The sequence below is a fragment of the Triturus cristatus genome, chromosome 9 (genome assembly GCF_964204655.1).
Source record: "Triturus cristatus chromosome 9, aTriCri1.1, whole genome shotgun sequence".
In the NCBI taxonomy this organism is placed as follows: Eukaryota; Metazoa; Chordata; class Amphibia; order Caudata; family Salamandridae; genus Triturus; species Triturus cristatus.
In genome coordinates, this window is record NC_140592.1 from 1,048,290,899 (window position 1) to 1,048,317,400 (window position 26,502).

The 26,502-nt window shown below is 45.5% G+C and overlaps 1 protein-coding gene across 13 annotated transcripts in view; it reads left to right on the plus strand.

Moving 5' to 3' along the window:
• Positions 1-26,502, plus strand: part of PAK6 (p21 (RAC1) activated kinase 6) — a 345,174-nt gene that overhangs the window by 236,259 nt on the left and 82,413 nt on the right. The window lies entirely within an intron of this gene.

Below are 26,502 nucleotides of genomic sequence, written 5' to 3' on the forward strand. Positions count from 1 at the left end.
AGAGGGTCCTAAATACATTTTAGATACCCTTGATCATTGAATATTCAAACTTTGATAAAAATAAACCAGTAGGGGGCAGTATTGTCGAGACGTAGTTGGAAGTGCTTTTTTTGGGGGGGGCTGCAGAAAAGAGCTGGTTAATGAGCAAGAAAATCATTGTGCATTGGGATGCTTAACTCCGTTCTCAAACCAATTCAAATCAAAGATATACGTAGGTTTTTGCATTTAGGAGACTCGCAACAATCCTCTTTAGTACTGCAAGAAACCTACAAAAGTTGTTGATATTCTGATGTACTCTCACTCTTTCATGCTTACTTATGAATAAGTGAGTCTTGTTGAAATGCATACATTTTTCAAGCCGAAAATATTTTGCAATATGGATATTCTCCGGGAGTAAGGGTTGTGGAAAATTGCAGTTGTGCATTTTTTCTGATTTATTTTTTTTTCCTAATTTTTCTCTAAAAGAAAAAGATATGTAAAGATTTTCTTTCTTCCGTACCTCCTAAAAATGTGGGCATGTTTTTGGAGTTCCACAATTATTATGCTTCGTACATTTCCAATAAGTCTTTTCCTGCTCTTACCCTGGGAATGCCCAGGTTCCCCCTGCTAACCATGCACATAGCACTAAAATAAATCCACCATACTAGGTTTTTCTGCGCTAGTAGTAAGTTTCCATCTACAAGATTAAATATCAACATATGCGGATTCTGTGAATAAGGGTTGATCGTTTGTGTTGAGAGTCAAATTTGTTGAAAAATGAAGTATATCTTAAGTGCTCAAAAAAGCTTGCGACTCTGATGGTTCATAGATAATACTTAGGAATGAATAAGGCACAAAATCCATTTGCTGCGAGAATTTTCTAAAAATTGTAATAGTGAGAACTTTACTGCAGACTAATCTATACATTTCACTTATTCAATTTTGTGACTCTAAACCTAACATTTGCACACATTATTGTGGTTATTTGTATATACGAACACTATGAGAGTAAGCCTTGCCTCGGATTTAAAATGAGACGAGCTTCACTTCTATGATTTCAGAGGGTTTCTCCACTATTGGCTCAAGCTAACCAGCTATCTGTCATTCATAAACATGATGCTAATCCTCACATGTCTGACACCATGAAGCAGGGATGTCACTTGCGACTATTTCCCTTTATAAAAGCCCTGATGCCATCATTGCAAATACTTGTGAACAAAAGTCCTAAAAGGGATTTGAAGTGAAAATAAGAAACCTGATGAACCCTCAGGTTTTTTTTTTTTAGTCAAGCTGTTTTTGTATGATAGACTAAACCCAGAAATAGGTGTCAAAGTGCTGTTCATGGCAATGTTTTTATACAGACAAACAAAAAGCAAAATATAGAAATAGTGATATCTACATACATATAGGCACTAGATCAATATCTACATGTACTAGCATAGCAATTGACATGTGGTGTGCATAATCCTTACCATGGGCAGTTTCTCAAGAATGTATTTCTCATGTGGTTGTCATACAATATGCATATGATTTACAAAATCAACCGTATGCTGGTGAACTATCTCATGTGGTCGCACAATAGGAAGGATAGTATAGTTTAAGATACCACTTCATACCCACTACTGATATTTACAGTAGAACAGATTCCTGAGGCTTCTGAAAAGGGCCTGATGAGCAGCAGGATCTTAATTTCTTTTTTGAAGATGATAAAATGAGCACCTGTCAGAGTTCTGGAGATGGGACTTCCAGACTGTAGTCTACACACCAGAGCAAGATTGCAGGGAGGTTATTGGCTTTCTAAAACTGGTTTTGAGACAGATTAGGTCTTCAGACCTCCGTGCATGGCTTCTCTGCTTTTTCCTGAGATTGCTTGTTGTCCAACTTGTTGGATGTGTTTTGGGGGACTTAATGTTGACTAAGCAAGCAGTCTTGAAGCTTTGTTGATACTTATTCGGGAGCCTGTTTAATGTTAGTCGAAGAATGAGGTGGTGATATTGGAGGGTTCTTGAGCTCAGCTTTACCATACTGTATAAAGTAAGTAGCTTTTAGGGAGGCAGGTCTGATTTTTGTAAGGCTTGACTTGAACCCCTGATTTTGAGTCCTGTTCAGTGTCAAGATGGAGCCTGCCATTGAAGTGGGAGCTGAAGGATTTTACATTCTTGATGATAGTGGGTTAGATTCTGAAGGAAGAAAAATGGTGACTCAGAATTCATTGGCACATAGCCCTAAGAGCAAAGCTGAAATGCAGCTATTTCAAAGTAACGCATAAGTGGCATTGGACCCAAAGGGATTAATTATTCATAGTGAGCTCACAGAGCGACTTCGAACTCTAGATGCGTTGTAGAACACAACCGTGTTGCACGCACATTATTGTCATGTCGCTCTCTGCTGGAATACTGTAAATGCAAATGGAAAAAGGTCTGAAAGAACACTAATAATGGATCACTTTCTTGAGTTCTTTTGAGTAAAGAAACTGGACAAACACCGAGGGAATTGGAGTGCAACATCGTCAGCGGTAACCTGGATATCGAGAGTAGAAAACAATAATAAACCTAAAATATAGACACTTTATACAGACTCCAAGATCACATGTCCACCTTCCACTCCCGTATGGGAAACCGTTAATGCACCCCAATGAGTGACCTGAAACAACTATAGAAGAATTCCTAACTACAGAAGAATTCCTAGTTGACATGGGCACCCAGGGCAAAACAGTGGTACATTCTCCTGCTTGGTGTCATCAAGAGCTCTCCAAACCCAGAAGGACTACAAGGAAAATCACAACCCTATATGTCAGCTCAACTTTCGTTCCTCACTTGCACCTTCATACAGTTTGTACATTACTTCCTATATACTGCCTTGGGAGTATCCAATATATACAGAAGTAGGACTTTTTCTCACCACCGTGCCGGTTTCCTTTCCTCCAGTTTGTTATACCCAGAATTCAATAACATGTTACGCCTAATAATCCCAACTCGGGTGATTCTAATTGACTCATCTGCTTGAGTTATGTTTTTAACATTCGTTTTTTAAGGGAATAAGGGTAAACTTGATATTGGACAATGCGGATAGCATTTATGTTTTGAAACAAATTTAATAACCAAGGTGTATACAAAAAACTGTACTAGAGAAAGTTCTGGAGAGGACATATGGCCAAGTGGCTAGAGCTATTGACCTTGGAAGATGGAGAACCAGGTTCGGGTCTCAGCCTTGGCTCACCATCTTGTGATTTGGGGAAGCTCGCTTAATTTCATTGTCCCTGAAAAAAAAAAAAAATGTAACGTATGCCGGTTCTGTTGTGAAGCGCTCTAATGCCTGTGGGCATCTTTGTGCTATAAAAAAAAGTAAGAAAGTGTTCTCATTTGTAAAATAGTGAAATAACCTACTGTACATTGAGAACTCTAGAAAATATCCAGCAGAGATGTATGAATGGAAAGAAGTTTGGATTCATTGTTATGGAGTTGGGGAGGGGGTGTTTTTGGAGCTGGGTCATATCTTGCCTAAAGTACCCGAAGTTATATAATCCTCATGTATAATGGTAAGCTAATTGTTGGACTTGGCCCTTTTTGCAGGGTCATCCCTGAACTTTTTGCCTTCCTCTTCTGTTTTTTCTGACCTGTTGTTGGCTGTTTTATGACTCTGGGCACTTTACCACTGCTGATCAGTGCTAAAGTGCATATGCTCTCTCTATTGTAAATTGATGTATGGATTAGTGATTCCATGATTGGCTGATTTGGTTTACTTGTCAGACCCTAGTACAGTGCACCAGGAGTGCCCAGAGCTGGTAATCCAAATACTGCTAGTGGGCTTGCAGCACTGGTTGTGCCACTCACAGAAGCAGCCTGTAAAGTGTGTCTAAGGCTTGCCATTGCAGAGCCTGTGTGTAGTCTGGTACTGCCATGCTGACTGGGCAAGTGCACCCACTTGCCAGTCCCTACACCTTCTATTTTCTTCATATCAGACACCCCTATGGTAGGCCCAAGGGCAGGGTGCATTGTAAGTATAAGGTAGGACATGCCCTGGTGTGTGTGGCATGTCCTAATAGGGAATTACAGCCATTTTCATTTTTAGGTCTCGCCTGACCCAGCGCTTGCGCTGGCCTGGTGAGACTTAAAGTAAGGGCTTCAAAAACGCTACCGCCGGCCACAGCATGCAGTGCATGTGCATGTGCACGCACGCACGCACGCTTGAGCAGAGGCGCCATATGGCGTGATTACTGAAGCGCGCGCACCACTCGCGCACATGCACTGCAAGCTGTGGCCGGCAGTAGCATTTTTCCCCCGCCACGGCAGTAATTTCTCGAAGCGGGAGCTTGCTTTTTTTTCTGCTTATTACTTCTATGTAGTAATGGCGGCACCCGTGCTTTAGCTTAAACATCTTAGGCTAAAGTCGGGTGCTGAGATTGCTTCAAAAGTAAAGAAATAGACAATTCTTTACTTTTGAAGCAATCTCGGCACCCGACTTTAGCTTAAGATGTTTAGGCTAAAGCATGGGTGCCGCCATTACTACAGAGCAGTAATAAACAGAAACAGGCATTGGCATAGCCAATAGGTCTCGCTTTTGGGACCTAATAAGTATTTAGTTATGCAACTGTTGCATGGCTAAACACTTATAAGATCCCAAAGGCGAGACCTATTGGCTATGCCAATGCTTGTTCACTATTGCAAGGCTACCTGTTCCCCATAGGCCAGAATGGGCAGTTTGACTATTACATCTTATAATCCTAACTGACTCGGGGAACATGGTAGAAATTCGAATTTAGTATGCCTGAACTCAAAATGATGAAATACATCTTTTAGTGAAGTTGGTTTTAATGTTCTGTGTTTGAAAATACCACTTTTAGAAAGTAGGTATTGTCTTGTCTAACTATCCAGGCCTGGCTCTGCTAAGTTGTGTATTCCTTGTCTGGAGTTTGAGTGACAGGGGTTGGGGAAATTCCCGGAGGAAGGGTGAGTCCGCACAGGGCTGAATAGGGCTATCTACATGTAGAGTGGTGGGAGGAGTTGCACCTGAGACCTGAATAGGGCTGTGCTTTCCCTCCACAATGCTGGTTCCACCTCCTGTGGTGCGTCTGATGGCCCTGGCCTACACTGTCGAAGGAAAGAAGGAGTCTTGTCAACAAAGTGCTCCACGACTGACCAGAACTGGTTTGGACTAATCAAAGGCCTCTCTGCCTTCAGAGAACAAAGAGAAACTGTGTATAAAAAGGGGGACCCAGACCCCAGAACTTTAGATCACTTTGGGAAACAAGAAGAAACCTTTGCTGAGGAGAGGAACCAGAGAGACTGAGGAGAGACTATCCCTAAGCTTAAGGGATTGGCCTGCCGTGGTTGCCTGACTGCCAAAGAGAGGAGAAAAGGACTTTGTGTGCACTTTTATTCAACTTGTGAAGGATCTCCAAGGGCTTGGAAAAGAGCTTGACTCCTGCTGCAGTCTCCGGGCCAACAGACTTCACCCACCAGCTCCCCAAGAGTTCTTTTGAAGTGGCTGCAGTTGTACTGGACTTTTTGAGGACTTGCGTGTCGCAAGGAGCTGCAAGCGCGACTCAACAACAGGAAGCGTGTCGCCAAACTGCCGCTGTCGCTTCAAAACACGAAGCGCCTCGCATCGCCGTAGAAGAGGATCGGTGTCGCTGCAGATGCCACCGCATCCCCGGGAAGCATGTCGCAGAAGAATCATTGAGTCATCGCAGGTCCACCGAAGCGCCTCGCATCGCCAGGAGATGAGGATGGATGTCGCATCAGATGCCGCCGCATCTCCGAGAAGCGTGTCGCAGGGCCTGGCGCAGCTCATCGCCGGAGAAGAGGATCGACGTCGCTTCAGGCGCCGCCGCATCATCAGGAAGCGTGTCGCATCAAGAAGAAAGCGCCATCTTTGTTTATTTGCACCGAATCTTCAACGCATCACTGTCCTTGCAACACTTTCATTGCCCTGCGTGTTGCATCTTAAGGTACATTGAACTCTGAGTGTTGCATTTACCATCTAAGAGAACTAAGCCAAATTCTACCATTTTAAAGTAACAGTATTGTGGATTTTTGTCGTTTATGGTCTTGTGATAAATCTATATAAAGAATACTTATTTTTGATATAAAACTTGTGTGGTGTCCATCTGTAATGTTGTCACTTGATTACTGTATGTGTTAACAAATGCTTTATACACTGCCTCTGAGATGAACCTGTCTGCTCGTGCCAAGCTACCAAGGGGGTGAGCAGGGGTTATTTTAGGAGTGTACCCCTTTACCCTGATTAGACGCAAGGGTCCCTATTTGTCACAGGTACCTACCTATGCCAACTAGAGACCCCTAAATCTAACACTAATTAACAAGATACATTGGCATTGGGGTGTACAATTTGTATCTGGGGTACATTTATGGTTGAAGTTAGAAGTTAATGAGTGGTGCTCTAAGGAGTCATTGTGTTGGGGGGTGGTTTAGGACATTTTAGAAGTATTACATATAGTGAGTCGCTTCCGCCGCCACAGGAATAGTTTTGTGCTATATAAATACGCCCAAAATTATGGAGATAAACAAAAGTTAGTATTACAAGGCCACATGTAATCCGGTGTCATTTAAAGTAATACCATTCTGTGACTGTAAATTGGCTTTTCATTTTGTTTGAATTGGGTTTCATTATGTGTAGTGCATACTAGAGCTAATATTTTTTTAGCTAAGTTAAAGACAAAACCAGACCTGTCATTACGAGTTTCTGTTTGAAGGCTGATGTCATGATAAGCTGGGGGAGGTGATTTTCTGCAATTTTGTTACAATACAGTAAATTGCTAAATTACTAGGTTGTTAGATGCCGCTCTCGCAATCCAAAGAGCTCCAGTTTCTCATTCCATAAAGTAGTAATTTACCTTCTGGAACTATTTCTGTACGGAAAGTCTTTTCTTTTTGGGTTCAATGCGTAACCATTCTCCTCGAGTGTGATTTAGATCTATTTCCAAAGCATGCTGCAAGGCAAAGATTATGCTGAACATCATTCACGGATTTATTTTTAATAGGTGCTCCTAAGGTAGCAAATGAGAGTGGTGCATAATCAAAATTTAGTTTTCACTTGAAGTTGTGTTGTCTTTACTAGGCGGCCTCACCTTCGTTTTGTTTCTGGGCATCTTAGATTAGGTTTTAGAGGTAGCGCATTTGTTCACACCCTAAGACTGGACAGTATCTAGTAAGCATCAAACCCTCCGTTAATGTTAAATTAAGGATTATTTTTTAACATAGTGATTTTGCATTTTATCACAATAATCAGACAGACAGACAGACACACACACACACACACACACACACCCTCCCCCTCTCTCTCTCTCCCACCCTCTCTCTCTCCCACCCTCTCTCTCTCTCTCTCTCTCTCTCTCTCTCTCTCTCTCTCTCTCTCTCTCTCTCTCTCTCTCTCTCCCCATCTCCCTCTCCCCATCTCCCTCTCCCCCACCCCCCCCGCCCTCTCTCTCTCTCTCTCTCTCTCTCTCTCTCTCTCTCTCCCTCCCTCTCTCTCTCTCTCTCCCTCTCTCTCTCCCTCTCCCTCTCCCTCTCCCTCTCCCTCTCCCTCTCCCTCTCCCTCTCCCTCTCCCTCTCCCTCTCCCTCTCCCTCTCCCTCTCCCTCTCCCTCTCCCTCTCCCTCTCCCTCTCCCTCTCCCTCTCCCTCTCCCTCTCCCTCTCTCTCTCTCTCTCTCCCTCTCTCTCTCTCTCTCCCTCTCTCTCCCTCTCTCTCTCTCTCTCTCCCTCTCCCTCTCTCTCTCCCTCTCTCCCTCTCTCCCTCTCTCTCCCTCTCTCTCCCTCTCTCCCTCTCTCTCCCTCTCTCCCTCTCTCCCTCTCTCTCCCTCTCTCTCCCTCTCTCTCTCTCTCTCTCTCTCGCTCTCTCGCTCTCTCGCTCTCTCTCTCTCCGCTCTCTCCGCTCTCTCTCTCTCCGCTCTCTCCGCTCTCTCTCTTGAAAGCCAAAAATTATAGTGATATCTCTGGGTGCGGATATTTTGCGGTGGTTGCGGATATTTTGCGACGATTTGCAATTGCAAATGCGTGCACCTGCAGGAATGCTATGATTGGCTGGAAGTAACCCGAAGAGAGAGTTGCGGCTGCCATTTTAGTAATCGAGAACGGTTCCCTGGGATGAAAATGTCTTCGAAAGCTAACATGAGGGGCCAGGGTAGAGGTACTCTGACCCGATGTTTGAGACATGGGGGTGTTAGTGACACAAGTTGTGTCCAAAATGATTTTTTTTAATCACGTGTGATATTCTCGACATCGACGTAATCTCCAGTGCCCCCCCGCGAATATCATGGCGACATCGCGAATATTGGTGAAAATATAAAAAACATTAAAATATATATATATATATATTCTCTTCAGTGATGTCACTGACCAAGTCATGAGTAATGTAATATGAGCGGTCATAAGCAGTGCATTGCGGGCGTGAGTTATAGTTAGCTCAGGTAACTATAAGTGCTGAATTTCTCTGGTTTTGTTCGAGTGAAATGTCAGCCTAACTAGAACATCCTTGTAACCTTTGTTTTTTTCAGTGAATTTCGAAGTTTTTTTTTATTTCCTAACTGTAACGTCCCTATAACTTTTGATTTTTTTCAGTGAAGATCTATATACATAAATATGTATATATGTATGTCTGTGTGTGTGTGTGTATATATATACCATCGCTTCCTGTCCATGATTAAGGCTGACAACACGCCGAAACATGTAGGTTGTAAGGAAGCATGTGCACGGCATCACTTTTGAATAAAGTGCTTTCCTCTCGAAATGGGCCTCTATTCTTTGTTGCCTTCGTCTTTTGGATTCAACGGTCTCCTCCGTGCCCGTCCAGAGGTCGCCCTGAAGGGTCGGGGGCTTCCTGCACGGGGACTTTTCTGTGGAGATATATATATAGTATGCACACACACATACATACATACATACATACATACATACATACATACATATTTATAAAGTGGTGGTTAATTCTGTCAGATGTGCAGGATTCCAACATGTTCCCAGAGAATCTGTGATGCATTGCAATGGGCACTTTCTTTAGCTGAAACTTAAGTTAGCAGAATACATCTCTTCTTAATGTAACCAGTTTTTAAGAGTGTAGTATTAAATACTATTTGCATCAACTCCTTCTCTTTTCCTATCTGTTGGAACACCTCTACCGTTTAGTGATTTAATAGTTTCAATTGCAAGGCCATGCAACGAACAGCATATCCCAACTATAACCACACTCCCATCTAACTTGTGCCACACCATTTCCAGCCTCTTTTTTTCATTGTCCAGGTAAAGTAGGAACCCTTCGTGGGAATTTGGGACTGCTTAACTGTTATTTTGTTGAGTTAATATGGGATTTTTATACTAGTCTACTTGCATTTGTTCAGTGTGTAAATTGTGACCTGGACCGTATATCAGTCCATTATTAAGTAACAAACCAATGTTTGGACCTTTTTATAATAAGAGTTGGCATTTATTTACCAGTTTTTAAGGACTTTCTTAGTGTCCCTCTGTGTTGTGTGCATATCTTTAGCATAATGTGAATGAAAGGGTTGCTTTATTACAATAGGAGGTATGGCATAGGATGAGTCTTATCAGAGTGTGGGACTGAGGAGGTCGTCCGAAAATTAGTTAACTCGCGTACAAGAACCGCTTGAGGAGCATGCAAGCCAGTTCTTCAAAGGTAGAATTCCAACACAAGAGTTTCTGCTTCTGGACTTAGTTCAGTCTGTGCAACTGAACACTCTCTTAAACACCACAAAAAATTTGATTTTGGCCATTAATGCTATTTAATGATGTTGCTTCTTGTTCATAGCACACTACCACACACACAGCCTGTAGCACTTTAAAATATGCACTGAATTAATACAGTAAATACAGTGTAGCTTTGTTTGCAAACATTTGCACGTTGCATGGTTTATGGATGCTGATACTGTTTATCAAACCAGTGGTACACCTTTCATTGAAAGACAAATTTCTGCGTTGACATGCTGGATGTTAGAAATTGGGGTCTCTAGTTGGCAGTTGTTTGCATCCAGTCCAAGTTGGGATCTTTCCTCCTAGTCAGAGCAAGGGGATTACACACCCAGATAATCCCTGCTCACCACCTTGGTAGCTTGGCACGAGCAGTCAGTCTTATCTCAGAGGCAATGTGTAAATTATTTGTACCAAACACACAATGACACAGTGAAAACACTACAAATGAAAACCATTTTGGAAAAATAAACAATATTAATCTAAACCAAACAAGACCAAAACAACAAAAATCCAGCCTACAGAAGTAAAGATATCACTTTTTAAAGGTTTAAGCAATTTTGTCCATAGAACTCTATGGATGTGGTGAATTTACACAAAGTACCTTTGATTACTCAAAATTTAATACGAAAAACAGCCGCAAGAGAGGATGCATCGAAAAACACAGGTGAGGCGTCGGTTCCTTAGTCCCAGGGGAGGTGAAGCAGCAGTTCTGCCTACACAGCAGAAGTTGTGCGTCGAATCCTTACTGCAAGGGGAAATGATGCGTCAAATTTCAGGCATGCTGTCGTGCTTCGTGGATGCGGGGCTCAGTTGTTGAAGACTTGGTGCACAGATGTGATGCGTGAGAAAATCTAGGCACTGTGGGTAGCTGCAGCAGCAATCCAAACGCGTTGATTTCCACAGACAGGTGATAGCGTTGATTCCTTCAGCCACACAGCAGGGCCTGCGTCAGTACTCGGGCTGAGGCAGTTCTTCAGACCACGAACAGGCGCTGCGGCAATTTCTTTGGCAGCACAGTGGCTATGTGTTGGTTTTTCAATCACACAGCAGTTTGCAGCAGGAAAAACAGCACTGGAAAGGCGATGCATGGATTTTCAGCAGCAGAAGCAGCCAAACAACCTCCAAGGGCCCAGAACTGGAGTCAGCACCACTTGGTGGGTCAGAACTCCCAGCAAAGGAGGTTAGGCAAGCTGCATATGAATTCATTGATGGCCACAAGACTTCCAACAGGAGGCAAGCACACACAAGCCCTTGGAGAAAGTTGGATATGTAGGATTCAGAGAGCAAAAGTCCAGTTCTTTCACTGCCCACAGTCAGAAGCAACAACTGCAGGCCAACCTAGCACAGCAACACACATCAAAGGGGAGTACTCCTCCTGACAGCTCTTCTTCTTGGCAGAGTCCTCAGTCTAGCAGTGTTCTAAAAATGTGGGGTTACAGGTCCAATACTTATCCCCCTTTTGGACTTTGAAGTAGGCAAAGAGAATTTGTTGTTGTTTACAAGATCCTGCCTTGCCCTGCCTTGGCTCCAGGCACACTCCAGGGTGTGGAGACAGCATTATGATAGGACAGGCAAGCTCTATTCAGGTGTCAGTGACAACTCCTCCCACCACTCTAGCTCAGGAAGACCCATCAGCCTGGTGATGGGCCATCAGGATTTGCAGGGCACACCTCCGCTCCCTTTGGGTGACTCTCTAGAATGAATGTACAAACAGACCATGTTAGTCTAAACCAGACATTGATTACACAGACTAGCAGAGGTACAGAATGGTAAAGCAAGAAAATGTGGTAAGGTGCCCAGAGTACAAAAACGAAGTCCGAAAAATACAGGAGGGAGGCAAAAAGTTTGGGGATAACCCTGTAAAAGGGGCCAGGTCCAACACTAGAATTTGAGCTTTTGGCACTTTTTGCACAAAAAGGTCTGCAGCAAGTGTTCATTTTGTTAACTTATTTTATTAACAACAAACTCATGGAAGTCTTAAATAACATCATCAATCAGATACCGCGGTTCCAATCTAAATGGACTGGCCTAATTACCGACTTTGTCTTTTTTTTTTTCTTTCTTCCATCCAAGTTTGCAGTATATATATTTAAATAATATTTTAAAATTCTTTGTTGACAGAGAATGTGTATCGCCCACAGCCTCATGGAGTAATTGACCAGCCCGTGGCTCTCTGAAATCGGTCTACTTACTGGCTGGTTGGAGCACTGATTGCACAGTGCAGAAACTTACTGCACAGCCTGTGTTAAATCTTTGACTAAAGCACGGTCCCCTTCACACCAGCACTGCCAGCATCGTGTCTGTGCACCTGACACGCTTCCAAACTTCTGTGAATCACATAATGTAGTTCAAACAAAGATTATGTAAGATTAATTAAGTGAAATCCGTGTACTGCCCAGAAAGTGCTGGCACCAACCCATCTCCAGACTCGCACTTCAAAGCTGTTTACCAACCTTCTATTTGGTTTCAGGGATTTCAGCAGATATTTGGGTGGCAAGACTTGTTGGGACAAGAGAGCTGGTATATTTTTACCGTTCAAGAGCTGTTTCTGTACGTTTTTGAGACCCGAAGCTTGATTGCTCTGCTCCTAATGAAGAACTCCAGCAGTTAATAGTTAATTTGCAATATAGCTAATAGTTAATATGCAATATACACATCTGCTAAGTTTCAATGGTAGAGAAATGTTCAACTTTCGCAGGATGAGCTGCAAGGGCATATAATTCCCTAAATGTGATATAATGTGAAATGGCATATAATTACCTAACCGGATGTGGCCTAGTTTCATTCGCTGCCAGCCCAAGAGTCTTTATCCTCTGAGCTGCAAAGGCCTTTTCTCATCCACAGATTTTCAGTAAGACCAGACGAAACCGGTGCAATTTTCACACAAAAAAGACCCAAAATCCCCAAACAATTACAAGAAATCATGAATTTTTATGCAAAGTGCTGGTCTGGGGGGGTGGGGAGGAAATTGGGGGTGCAGAGGGCAGCAAAGGACTTGGATGTGCAATGCAGCCGATGACGTTTGGGTCATTCGCACTGTATCTGTGCTCCTGCAGTAGAGTTTTTACCCAAACGAAATCTTGATTACGAGATGTGGTATAGTGGTGTAATATCTGGCATTATGTATAACAATTGTAATGTAAAATGTTGTGAAAAAAACAAGATTATGCCTAAGTAATGGAAACTTCGTCCAGCGTAATTTTCAGGTTGACGGTGCATAAAGTGAACCCACCCCTGCAGCTGTGGGAAGAGTAGGATGCCCATCTTTGTCAATGACTAGTTAAACAAGCATTGGCATAGCCAATAGGTCTCGCCTTTGGGACCTTGTAAGTAAAAAAAAAAAAACTGAAGTGTAAGACTTCACATTTACATTTACTGCATCCTAAATACGAAGTGTGGCTCATCTACAGGAAAGTCTGATTGCCCATTTGATATTTGTGGACTTTCACCTTGCAATAGATGTACATTAAAGGGACCACCCTTTGTAGAGAAAAACACTACTTGTTTAACAATCGCTAACAGTAAGCGTTCTAGAAGGTTGTTTTGATATGCTGATATCAGCTGGGGTTTTCAGCTCTCATGTGACATCATCCAAAGGTGAGCAAAAGAACGATGGATTTAACCCAGATCTCTTGACTGGGGGTGAATGTATGATTTATTCAGCATTCCATCCATCATTTGTTTGCGTATCACTTTTCACCCTAAGTGGGGTGGGTATGCCCAGACATTGGGCCCTTGCTCACTGTGCCACTGGATTCAAGCTAGCCTGGCTGATGAAGGGTAATACCCAGAAACCGGTCCCAGGATGCTTGTTTCCGGTCCAGGGAGCACCTGGCTTGGCAGTTCGGTCTGGACTGTTCCCATGAGGCACAGGGACAAGAGTGATTTGCATATGGCTGGGTTTAAACTGGGGTGGCATGGTGAGCAAAAGAACGATGGATTTAACCCAGATCACTTGACTGGGGGTGAATGTATGATTTATTGAGCATTCCATCCATCATCTGTTTGCGTAGCACATCATCCAAAGGCTAGCGCCTTTAAAGGAGAGATGCTCTTTAGTCTCATTGGTCGGCTCGTTCCCCTTCTCCGTTTCTGGACAGCGGATGAACCTCATGGTCTCAGCCATTCTACCTTATTCTCGAGATTGAAGTTATTTGGATTGGTTTTTTTTTATCCGTCCTGGTGATGTCACCCTTCAAGTTTGAGCATGTATTGTCTTTCCCTTACACACACAATTCTATACTTCACTTCCTATTGAGAAACTAACGTTTTTTGTTAATTGTGAGCTTGTTTTCTGCTTTGACTCCCTTCCATTGGTGGGTATGTAAGCATGCCACTACACCTTCACGCCTTTGTCCTGCTCTTCTCCTTTCCATCCGCCCCCTCAACACCACCTCTTTTCGATGGATGGATGGAGTCTGTGGGAGGGATGTTGCATTGACTTTCTTGTTTGGTGTTCCTCAGGTCTGTGTGAAGGGAGTGGAAATCCCTTTGTTGTGTCTCTTATTTCGCTTCAGAACCCACAATGGAGGACTTCTTGCCTCTGCAGTTCTCAGGCTTACATCCGATCCCAATACTTGAATACTATAAATGCATTCTGTACCACATGCCATCGGACAGGTAGACGCCGTGGGCCACGTCCAGCCAGTGCTGGAAAAGACCTTTGCACTGTGTAGGCTCCCAGAAGAGGTCAAGTCCGACAATGGGCCACCATTCCAGGGGCAGGACTTCCACGACTTTCTGGCACAAACGGCCATCAAACACCTTTGGATCACCCCACAATGGGCCCAAGCAAACTGGGAGGTGGAGCGATTTATGAGGACGCCGAACAGAGCCCTTAGGATCGGTGTGGATCAACACCAGGACCCCGAAGTGTGCCTGCACCTATTCCTACTGGCATACCGACAAACACCTCACTCCACGACTGGCTGCCCTCCCGCCTCACTACTGCTCAAGCGACCACCACAGAATGTCCCCCCAGAAGACCCCGAGTGGGTACCGCCCAGCCTGGACGTAGAAAAGGCCCAACAGAAGCGGCAAGCAACAAACGAGGCGGCCACCAAGGCTTGGAGAGCAAGAACTCCAACACCGCAGTAGGGGCCCGAGTGGTGCTTAAGGATCGCCATCCAGGATGGAAATTTCGCACTCCAAATGAGCCTGAGGTGAGGATCGTGACCCGAGTGGATAGCACCATGATCACAGCCCAACGTGGCCGACACACAGTGGTGAGGAACGTGTCCTGGTTCAAGGCTCTACAGGGCGACTCCGCCCACGCAAACCCCTCCCGGGAAGAAGGGTGTGGCCAGAGAAGGACGATGATGTGCCAGCCGCGGCGGACAACCATAGCCCAGCACCCCCCTTCCCAAACGACGGCGATGCCAGAAGACAGCAGGAGAGAAGGATCGCGTCCGTAGACACCTGGGAGATATTTGGAGAGCATGTCCGATACCAATCCAGTGAGGGAGCTAAGGAGTCAATGCTATCAGCTGCGGCTCAACCCAGTACCAAGCCAGAGACTGAGAGACTTTATATGCTTATCAGCCATTGCACCTCTCGCCTGTTTTCCTTTTCTGTTTTCCTCTTCTACTTCTCTGCGTTTTTACCTCTGCTTTTCTGTCTTGAACTAAAAGAAGGGAGGGATGTAGAGAGCCACCCGGCCTCTCCTACACATTGTATCAGCAGGCACCCCTCGTGTCGTGGCCGGGCTCGGTCCGAGGGTATAAATAAATGGGCCACGGTTACACGTGACCACTGGCCGAGCAGACTCCAATTGTCCTGTGTCTGTGCTGCGCTGCGCAGGCCTTTGCCGCCACCGGCCTTGCCCGTCACACCTGTGGCACGTGCCTCTCTGTTAGGTAAAAATGCTTTCCATAAAAATGGTCTACCGTCTGCCCAGGCACGTGCCCGCGTGCTCGTACTCTCTGCTCCAGCTCAGACTAGCCCCGTGTTCCCTCTGGTGCTGTCTCTTGCACACGGACAGGTGTCCCGGGCCCGCCAGTATTCTTTGTACCAGTACGGGCAGGTATGCCTTGCTTTGGGATGCAAGATATTTCTACCTCTTTTTGCACATTAAAAAGAAACTATAAATCTATCATCTGCGTTCTTAAAATGTCATAACAACCTGTCTTGTATATCCTGCACATATGTCAGTACAGATTTGATTAGTTGCGCTCTGTCTTGAAGCCGGGCTCGTGGCTCCTGGGCCCAGTGTCGATCTGTATGAGCACTGGTTCGAACCCAAGTGGGGCTGCTCAGCCTTTCATCCTTCCAACATTGATAAAATGTGTATGATTGAATTGGGCAACAATATACATCTATTGGGGCAGCCATGTTCCCTGCATGGTGTGGAGGCGTGCCCCCTGACCTGAGTGTCCAGCTGCATGTACCTGATGGCCTGCCTTTTGATTTTTGGTCCTGATGTTACACGGATCTAGCAGGTGCGCAGAGACTTAGGCCTGCCTCTTCCATGAGTAGGTCTTGGACTTGTTCTGTGACCTGGAGGTGGTGCACCAAGTGTGCCCTCGTTCACTAACCGTGAACTACTGCCCATGTCACAAGCAGTGGTGTTAGTGTCCATGTTTTAAGGGACCATGTTGTGATCAGACCGTTCTATCTGAGCCACAGGAGTTGAGGCCTACTGGCACATTCGTGTAAAGTTCCACTACGGTTCACTTGCACAGTACTAGGTTGTTCGTTGATTGTTGAGCTCTGAGCTTGAAGCACCCCACACTACCTTCCTGAGAAGCCAGTCACCGCTCACCATCCCTGTCCCTGAGAGTTCAGTGTGGAAGCAGCTGCACTCGGCCCAGTTTGTGGCGCCACGGTAGGATGGATCCTGGTACATCGGAGGCCACCGATCTCGACCTGGGTTGAGACCCAATGGCTGCCGCTTGCACAATGGACCCCCTCCCGGAACGGATTCTAACAACATCTCCTACCCGCGCCTGGGCGCTGCTTTGGCTGTGAATGTACTAACAAGTAGACAGATATATGGCATTTACGTTGAAGGAATTTTGGAACAGTGGAGGACTAATTTATGCGAAAAGGGGTGACTAAATCATGCAACAAGAAAAAAATATTATGTAGCAGAATGCAGCGCATTCGCTGTCAATATCTTCTCTATTTGGACATTTGTGTCTCACCTTCTCTAGTTGGACATTTTAGCGCACATTAATACTATCTTAGCAAATGTTTCAGGTCGTTAGTACCACTTTAACACCTGATTACAGCAGTCAGTAAGTGAATGATGACCAAATAGTATCTGCAAAGTGACTGCCATTTCGGGGTACCTTGTTTTAGTAACTTTTGATCCGCTGAGCTAGAAATAAAATTCTTTTTTGGTTGAAATAGGAAAACTATGCAGCTGATGAAGGGTTATATAGTAGTTACGGTAAAGGCATAGTTATTTGGAAAATGCTCCATAATTCCAGTGCTCCTGGGTATGTTCTAACCCTCTGGTACCAGCCTGACCAGAGTTGCATTAATTTCCAGAGAAGTGGTTCCACCGAGCGTGCACCCTCTTGTCATTACGAATAGTAAAGGCTGAATTGATCCTTCTAATGTCCTGTGGCCCACTGGCTCAGGTGCCCTTTCTGTTGTTGGACTCCCTGCCAAAAGTCCCTGGATCTTCCGAGATCGCATACTGTTGCTGTGTTTGTCATTGCCGACACAGGGCGCCTTGCTGCATCGCCCGACGCAAGTCCTTGCTCTTAAGTCAAGTTGTACAGTTTGCTGCCACGAAGCTGCTTATGTGCTAAGCTCAATGCGGCCTGACCCGGAGTTACTCCGGGTGGTAGTTACCGCCTGCATCCTTGTCCTCCTAGAGGTGGGCTCGCCTGCAGATTCAGAACCGAGCCAGGGCTCTAGGTTGGCTCCAAGAGCCATGGCATGGGCCTTGCCATAGTAAGCGTTGTGATGCAAGTCACGCAATAAACGCCATGTAAAAATGTGCTGAAGACCTTCACCGTAACATAGGACACATTCGCGTTCCAGTCTAGTGCATGCGACTATATGACAGCATTGACTGACATTTAATAAAAGTAATACTTTTTGAACCTGTAATTATAAACTTTGAAGAATATTTCTATGCCCTGGCCATGTTGCAGTGAGTGAACCAAGAGATACCAGTTTTGTCATGTGCATGTATACATGGTCACTGTTGATACGGTAGGTGAAGAAACACTGCATTTTAAAACGAATGGATGAGTGTTTTTAAATAGCACACACAGAACTGAATCACTTTAAGATGCTCTCAGACTAGAAAATCCGGTACAGTGAGGTGCCTTCCCTGGAATCACACTATCTGGCCAAGTGCGCAAGCCAGGATTTGATACCATGTTTAATTGTTACAGATTGTGAGATACGGCCACTAGATTTCTAGCTCCTACCCACTCCGTTTTAATACCAAAGGGCAAGGATTTGTGTTGAAATTGTTCACGAAATAAATTAAATTAGTGCAGTGTTTAGTAAATAAAAACTCATGTCACATGTTAAATTGATGTGACACTATATAAGATGTTATATAATTAAGAGGTCTCCTGGATCTACATATGAACTCCAGGTTACCCTTGCCTCTCCTGTTTGTAGCTGTTTCTGTGCTTTAAACCTGCATGAGGAATGGAAAGTGGCCATACCTGGAATGCTGGGCTTGGCTATATTTTAGCTTAGCAGGTCTCTGTGTGACTTGGGCTGGACCGTGCCAGATATTCAGTTGCAGTCTCGCTTGCCTTGGCCACCTTTAATTCGCCTATAGCATTGCTCTGACCTGCTGCAGTAGAAGCGCAAACATCTGCATCACGATCATTACATTTGACTTCGGCCACAGGGCGAAGTGTATTAGTCACTGGAATTAGGGGGCGCTAAAATCGAGAGGGTTTTCCTGCAGCCGCGTTGGTTAGCAGCACTTCAACGAGTAATTCATTTATTTTGAAAGTTTTATATAGTGCAAACATGACCCTCGTGGGTATCGGAGCTCTTTACAAATGCTCAAGGAGTAGAGACATATAGAGCCAATAATGTCATAATCAAGTACAGGTGAAAGCCGTTCCCTTGATGAGGGCGCGGTCACCTCAATGTGAAGACAGATGGAGCAAAAGACAATTGCATAACAAGCGAGCAGTAGTCATGAGTGACGTTGAGCAATCGTGATAAACTCGGAGAGAGGACTTCCTAGGGTCTACGGCAAAAATGTGTTCATAAATAGTAGTTTGGCTTCTTTCTTGAAAGATGTAATTGAAGTATTCAGACTGATATCAAGGGGGAGGGAGTTCCATATTCTTGGGCGATGCCAGAAAAGTCTTATTGAAGACTCTGTGGTTTCAGCTGTTCGGTGCTGGAGCTTCTAGAGGATCTGGAGCCACCAGAAAGTTCAAGCTTCTGAGCGAGGTAGCTGGGTGCGTGGAGGTGTAGAGCTTTGTGGGTCAAGTATTCAATTTTCAGTGGAATTCTTGCTTCTTAGAGGAGCTAATTGAGTGAGTTCAGATCAGGGGCGATGTGGTTATATCTTTTTGATCCTGTGATGAACCTTGCAGCTGAGTTAAGGGAGGCCCTTAATGGAGCAGTTTTGGATCTGGGCAAGCCGCAGAGGGCGGCACTTCCATAGTCCAACCTTGGAATCACTAGGGCTTGGACAGCAGACTTGAAGTAATTGCGTGGGAAGTAGGGTTTTAATTTCCCTAAGATGTTCATTTGGTGGTACGCTCCCTTAGTGGCAGCACTAATGTGCTTCTGCATGTTAAGGTTCTTGTCGAGCGTTATTCCCAATGATCTTGCTGAATCAATAACTTGCGGTAGGCAGTTGAAGGGTGCTAGATGCTTCATCCTTTCATTAATGATGGGTGACCGTTTTGGTGTGGCGATTAGGAGGAATTCCGTTTTGAGAGTGTTATGTTTGAAGTGGTTGTATCACAGCCAATTGTGGGTTTGTAGTATAGTTAAGTAGAGGGCTTTGATGTCTTCAGGGAGGAGTCTTTCAGATATAATTGGATGTCATTGGCATACCTGTGATAGTAGATGTTGGAAGAACTCAGAATTTCAGTTAGAGGCTCCATGAACAAGTTAACGAGCGTGGGTGAGATGGAGGAACCTGTGGGACCAGTGGGTAACAAAACTTGAGGGGCCCCTCTGCAAAGTACATACACGCCCCCATGGACTCACTCAGGAGCTCTCAGGCCCGGGCACTGTTCTGAGAGGGCCCCCTGCAGCTCAGGGTCCCCCTGCAATTTGGGGGCCCTTGTTATGCCTCTGTGTGGGACCCCTAATGTGACCAGAGCGGTTATAAACCGGTACTGATTAACCTTGACTTTCTGAGTTCTGTTTTGGAGAAACAAGGTGAACTAGTTTAGGATGGATCCTGAAAGTCCAGTCCTAAATTCCAATAAGTCTAGTCGGTGGTCATGCTTAACCGTATCAATGCTGAAGATAGGTCCAGGAGGATTAGAAGGCAGGATTCTTCCTGATCCAATATTCTTACCTGGTCATCCACTATATGTGTGAGGTCCGATTCGGTGCTATGCCCCAGGAGAAAGCCAGGTTTGAATTTGTCAAGAAGATGGAATTGTGCAATGCAAAGACAGAGTTGGACCTATACACATTTTCAAGGAACTTTGCCAGAGTTGGAATGTCGGAGATGGGGCGCAAGTTGTTTAGGTCAGTGTGATCAGTCGTTATGTTTTTTAGGATGGGGTAACATGCCCAGACTTTAGGTAATTAGGGATTGTGCCTTGGATTAGAGAGGCATTAACAATATTGGTCCAAAGTAGGAGTATCGACGTATTGATCTCATTAAAGAGGTTGGGGAGTAGTTGGTTGTTGAAGTGGCTTGGTGGTTTCACATCTTGAATTCAAGTATGAATGCTGGTTCCTACTCGAAAAATGGAGATCTGCTTATAGGGTGGAGGGTGTGTTAGAAGGTGAACTATACTGTTAGTCTAAGGCCTGTCCCAGCTCAGTGAACAGCTCTTCTCAACATCCCTCTTTAAAGTCCTTTTCGTCACTCAACCTATTTAAACTGTCTGTGCAGCGCTTTTACTCACTTCACTCCCCTTCTGGATAATGACCTCCTCCTTACCAAGGCACTTGAATTATGCCGTTTCCCTGTCCTCTGTAATTTACTCATAGTTTATTTTTTAATTGCTTTTTCTATGATCACATAAGTACCCTGACAAACGTTCACATGAAAAGCACAAACTTAATTTATATTTTCAGGGTACAATTAAGTTTTATGTCTGTTCAACTAGGCATAAATCAGTAGACGAGGTGCAGATTGCTGCAACGATATTTAATTACGCATCTTTCTGCAATCTACAGTTAATATACCTGCAGTTTACAAGACCACCATAATTCTCACACGCTCATCTTAAAAACCTTATATTCTAATAGCAATTGCGAATCAGATAAAATTAAAACGGCAGATACAATATTTGTTGTTGAATAATTAGCAAGATAACATTTACAAAGACTAAAACATGGGGGTCTACCATTAAGTTACAGAAGCTAAAAATAAGTTAATAAAGGCTGCCCAATGTCTCATTGTAACAAATGATAATTCAGTTCATACATTTTGCCATAAGATTCACAAATTTGACAAAACATCTCACCAGACTATTATCTGATCACTCGAATTGGTGCGCATTGGGACATGAGCTAATCCCATTGCTAAAAAAAATGGGCTTCGACATTTTCTCCTCGCATTAAGTAATCCTGGACAAATCCTTAATAATAGAACTGAAGTGTCATTCTTGCACTTACATAATTGGCATGCGCTTGACTTATGCGCTTGTTTATCTCACGCAAATACCTTAATTCATGCACATACGGAAGGAAAACTCTATTATATGAATGCATTTTTCCCTGACCGTCAGTGAGAGGGCAAGTCTTAAATAATTTGGCAGGAAGCCTGATGGATCATATATTTAGCGTTCCTATGGAAGTTAAAAGCAAGCAGATCAATGCTTCTGGAATGCTGTTTGGCCATAGCCTTCACCTCTGCTTCAGAGAGGGCACAGCAGCCCATTGGGGTTTCACTCTGAGAGATTCCAGAGATTCTGAGAGGAAACCCAGCCAAGGACTGCAATATGGCCATGCAGTTGTAGTCTCTTGCCAGACATGAGATTGCAGGCACTCATTCCTTGACAATCCCACTCACGGAACTTGAATTAAAAAAAATAAAACCTCATCGATATTTTGGATTTAGTTAAGTTAAAAGTTACAAGAAGCCACAAACATAGATCCCCAAGTCTTATAGCCGTGAAACACTACAGCTGTGATATCTGCTTTTCTAATCCTTGCAAGTCAACCTTTCCTCTCTGCCTGCATCCTGTTTGGCATTCACGTTCCTCCTGCTCCCTGACTGGCATTTACCCTCCGCTTTGCTTGCCAGATGCCTGCTCTTCATCTGCCCTCTCTGCCTGCCTGTTGTCTTTTGTTCACCTTCTCACTCTCTTCGCCTGTTTGGTGTTCCCCTTCTCGCTCTGCCTGCCTGCTTTCTTGTCTTCACCTTCCTTCTCTACATGCCTGCTGTCTTGCCTTCACCTTCCCGCTCCTTCACTTTCCTTCTCTACATGCCTGCTGTTCACCTTCCAGTTCTACCTAGCTGCTGTCTGGTGTTCACCTTTCCACTCTGCCTGCATCCCGTTTGGTATTCACAATCCCTTTCGGCCTGCTCCCTGCTTGGCATTCAGCTTTCGCTCAGCCTGCCAGATGCCGGATCTTCACCTTCCCATTCTGCCTGGCTGTGGTCTGATGCTCACCTTCCTGCTCTGCCTGCATCCAGTTTGGTTTTGACCTTCCCACTCTGCCTTGCATCCTGTCCGGTGTTCACTTTCCTGCTCTGACTGCCTGCTATCTGTTGTTCATCTTCCGCTCTGCCTGTCTGGTGTTTGCCTCCCTGCTGTATTGTGTTCACCTTCCCGCTCTGCCTGCATCCTGCCTGGTGTTAACCTTTACGCTCTGCTTTCTCTGGTGTTCACCGTCTCTTCTCTCTGGTGTTCACCGTCTCTTCTCTCTGGTGTTCACCTTCTCTTCTCTCTGGTGTTCACCTTCTCTTCTCTCTGGTGCTCACCTTCTCTTCTCTCTGGTGCTCACCTTCTCTTCTCTCTGGTGTTCACCTTCTCTTCTCTCTGGTGCTCACCTTCTCTCTGGTGCACACCTTCTCTTATCTCTGGTGCTCACCTTCTCTTCTCTCTGGTGTTCACCTTCTCTTCTCTCTGGTGCTCACCTTCTCTTCTCTCTGGTGTTCACCTTCTCCTCTCTCTGGTGTTCACCTTCTCCTCTCTCTGGTGCTCACCTTCTCTTCTCTCTGGTGCTCACCTTCTCTTCTCTCTGGTGCTCACCTTCTCTTCTCTCTGGTGTTCACATTCTCTTCTCTCTGGTGCTCACCTTCTCTTCTCTCTGGTGTTCACCTTCTCCTCTCTCTGGTGCTCACCTTCTCTTCTCTCTGGTGCTCACCTTCTCTTCTCTCTCGTGTTCACCTTCTCTTCTCTCTGGTGTTCACCTTCTCCTCTCTCTGGTGCTCACCTTCTCTTCTCTCTGGTGCTCACCTTCTCTTCTCTCTGGTGCTCACCTTCTCTTCTCTCTGGTGCTCACCTTCTCTTCTCTCTGGTGCTCACCTTCTCTTCTCTCTGGTGCTCACCTTCTCTTCTCTCTGGTGCTCACCTTCTCTTCTCTCTGGTGCTCACCTTCTCTTCTCTCTGGTGCTCACCTTCTCTTCTCTCTGGTGCTCACCTTCTCTTCTCTCTGGTGCTCACCTTCTCTTCTCTCTGGTGTTCACCTTCTCTCTGGTGCTCACCTTCTCTTCTCTCTGGTGCTCACCTTCTCTTCTCTCTGGTGCTCACCTTCTCTTCTCTCTGGTGTTCACCTTCTCTCTGGTGCTCACCTTCTCTTATCTCTGGTGCTCACCTTCTCTTATCTCTGGTGCTCACCTTCTCTTATCTCTGGTGCTCACCTTCTCTTCTCTCTGGTGCTCACCTTCTCTTCTCTCTGGTGCTCACCTTCTCTTCTCTCTGGTGTTCACCTTCTCTTCTCTCTGGTGTTCACCTTCTCTTCTCTCTGGTGTTCACCTTCTCTTCTCTCTGGTGCTCACCTTCTCTTCTCTACCTGGACCCAAATGTGTCGATTCTTAAACTGCATGTTTTGCATAACCCTCGGGAAATGTTGATTTTAGATGCTGGGGGTGGTAGTGAGCCATTGTTGTGGTGCCATACACAGGTGAAGGGGTGCTTTCAGAAGTCCCACAGTGAACACAGAATAAACCCTCGCTGTACCCCAGAAGACCGGTTTTGGAAAATAGCATGGCAGGATAAAAGCGGGGAATATTTCATCTCTGGGTATGCATGCTTTTAGTTTGTGTTCTGCTGAGTTCAATGCGGTGTATATTTTACACAGGCTTATTTAGTTTGCTGCAAGGAGAGGAGCTTAGAAGGACAGAAAAACATGTTGTTTGCATTCAAGACAAAAACACAAAGTGAAGCTGAATAATAAGTCTGGCTCTTCATGCTACCGAATATCAACACAGTTGGCCTTAAATCCATAAAACCTATTTTTTTAGTGCCTTATAATTCCGCAATCCCTGCAGCATAGTTTGGTCCCGTATAATTCTTTTTGCCTTCTCATACCAAGAGGAAGGAAGGCCTTCTCAGATACTCTCTAATGTGAGAGAACAGAGGCTGATCAAAAGAAAGTATTTATGCAGCTTATTATGGTCTGTCCGGACAGCACAGCTGTCACTAAGAAAAGTGTGAGAACCACCAGGGGAGGGAGCTTGGCTCCGCCCACATGTTGGGGTCAGGGGTACATGTTTTGATTGGGTAGAAGTTGTGCGCTTCCACAAAAAAGTGCTTCTCTCTACACAGCTGTGATTATTTAGTTTATTTATCCAGCTGCCTGAGCTTGAACTTTAAAGGGTATGCAAATGCCATTGTAATGCCGTTAAAGAGTCTTCGATAACTAATGGCGTTTTTTCTCTGGCAGCATCACAGATAGGAGGAGACAGTCATTAATGTACATCAATGTTTGGGTCTGGCTTGACACAGCATTCATAAGCTTACCTATTGGCACTGCCAATGCTTGTTTTCAAGAGGAATAGCAACGGTGGCACTGCTTGCCCTTGTGTTCTCAACATGCCTGTTGCTGTAGTGAATGTCACAGGCACATAGAACATCATTTTTGCCTATGCAACACAAGCACAGGATGGGCAGTAGCAGTGCAAGCTTCCCCTAAAGATAACCTCAGTGACAGGGCAGGGGACAGCACAGCAGCGCATGCTGCCTCGCAAGCACAGGATGGGCAGTAGCAGCGCAAGCTTCCTCAAAGGATAACCTCGGTGACAGGGCAGGGGACAGCACAGCATCGCATGCTGCCTCGCAAGTACAAGATGGGCAGTAGCAATGCAAGCTTCCCCTAAGAATAACCTCAGTGACAGGACAGGGAACAGCGGCACATGCTTCCTCGCAAGCACAGGATGGGCAGTAGCAACGCAAGCTTCCTCAGAGGATTACCTCGGTGCCAAGGCAGGGGACAGCACAGCAGCGCATGCTGCCTCGCAAGTACAAGATGGGCAGTAGCAGTGCAAGCTTCCCCTAAAGATAACCTCAGTGACAGGGAAGGGGACAGCACAGCAGCGCATGCTGCCTCGCAAGTACAAGATGGGCAGTAGCAATGCAAGCTTCTCCTAAGAATAACCTCAGTGACAGGACAGGGAACAGCGGCACATGCGTCCTCGTAAGCACAGGATGGGCAGTAGCAATGCAAACTTCCTCAAAGGATAACCTCGGTGACAGGGCAGGGGACAGCACAGCAGCGCATGCTGCCTCGCAAGTACAAGATGGGCAGTAGCAGTGCAAGCTTCCTCAAAGGATAACCTCAGTGACGGGCAGGGATCCTCAGTGCATGCTGCCTCGCATGTACAGGATGGGCAGTAGCAGCCCTAGCTTCCTCAAAGGATTACCTCAGTGACTGAGCTGGAGATAGCAGCGCATGCTGCCTCGCAAGTACAAGATGGGCAGTAGCAATGCAAGCTTCTCCTAAGAATAACCTCAGTGACAGGACAGGGAACAGCGGCACATGCGTCCTCGTAAGCACAGGATGGGCAGTAGCAATGCAAACTTCCTCAAAGGATAACCTCGGTGACAGGGCAGGGGACAGCACAGCAGCGCATGCTGCCTCGCAAGTACAAGATGGGCAGTAGCAGTGCAAGCTTCCTCAAAGGATAACCTCAGTGACGGGCAGGGATCCTCAGTGCATGCTGCCTCGCATGTACAGGATGGGCAGTAGCAGCCCTAGCTTCCTCAAAGGATAACCCCAGTGACAGGGCAGGGGACAGCACAGCAGCGCATGCTGCCTCGCAAGTACAGGATGGGCAGTAACAGCACAAGCTTCCCCTAAGGATAACCTCTGTGTCAGGGCAGGGGACAGCAGTGTATACTGCCTCGCAAGTACAGGATGGGCAGTAGCAGTGCAAGCTTCCCCTATGGATAACCTCAGCGACCGGGCAGGGGATAGCCGTGTATGCTGCCTCGCAAGCACAGGATGGACAGTAGCAGCGCCAGCTTTCCCTAAGAATAACCACATTGACCGGGTAGGGGACAGCACAGCAGCGCATGCTGCCTCGCAAGTACAGGATGGGCAGTAGCAGCGCAAGCTTCCCCTGAGGATAACCTCAGTGACGGGCAGGGGTCAGCAGCGCATGCTGCCTCGCAAGTACAGGATGGGCAGTAGCAGCACAAGCTTCCTCAAAGGATAACCTCAGTGACGGACAGGGTCAGCAGCGCATGCTTCCTCGCAAGTACAAGATGGGCAGTAG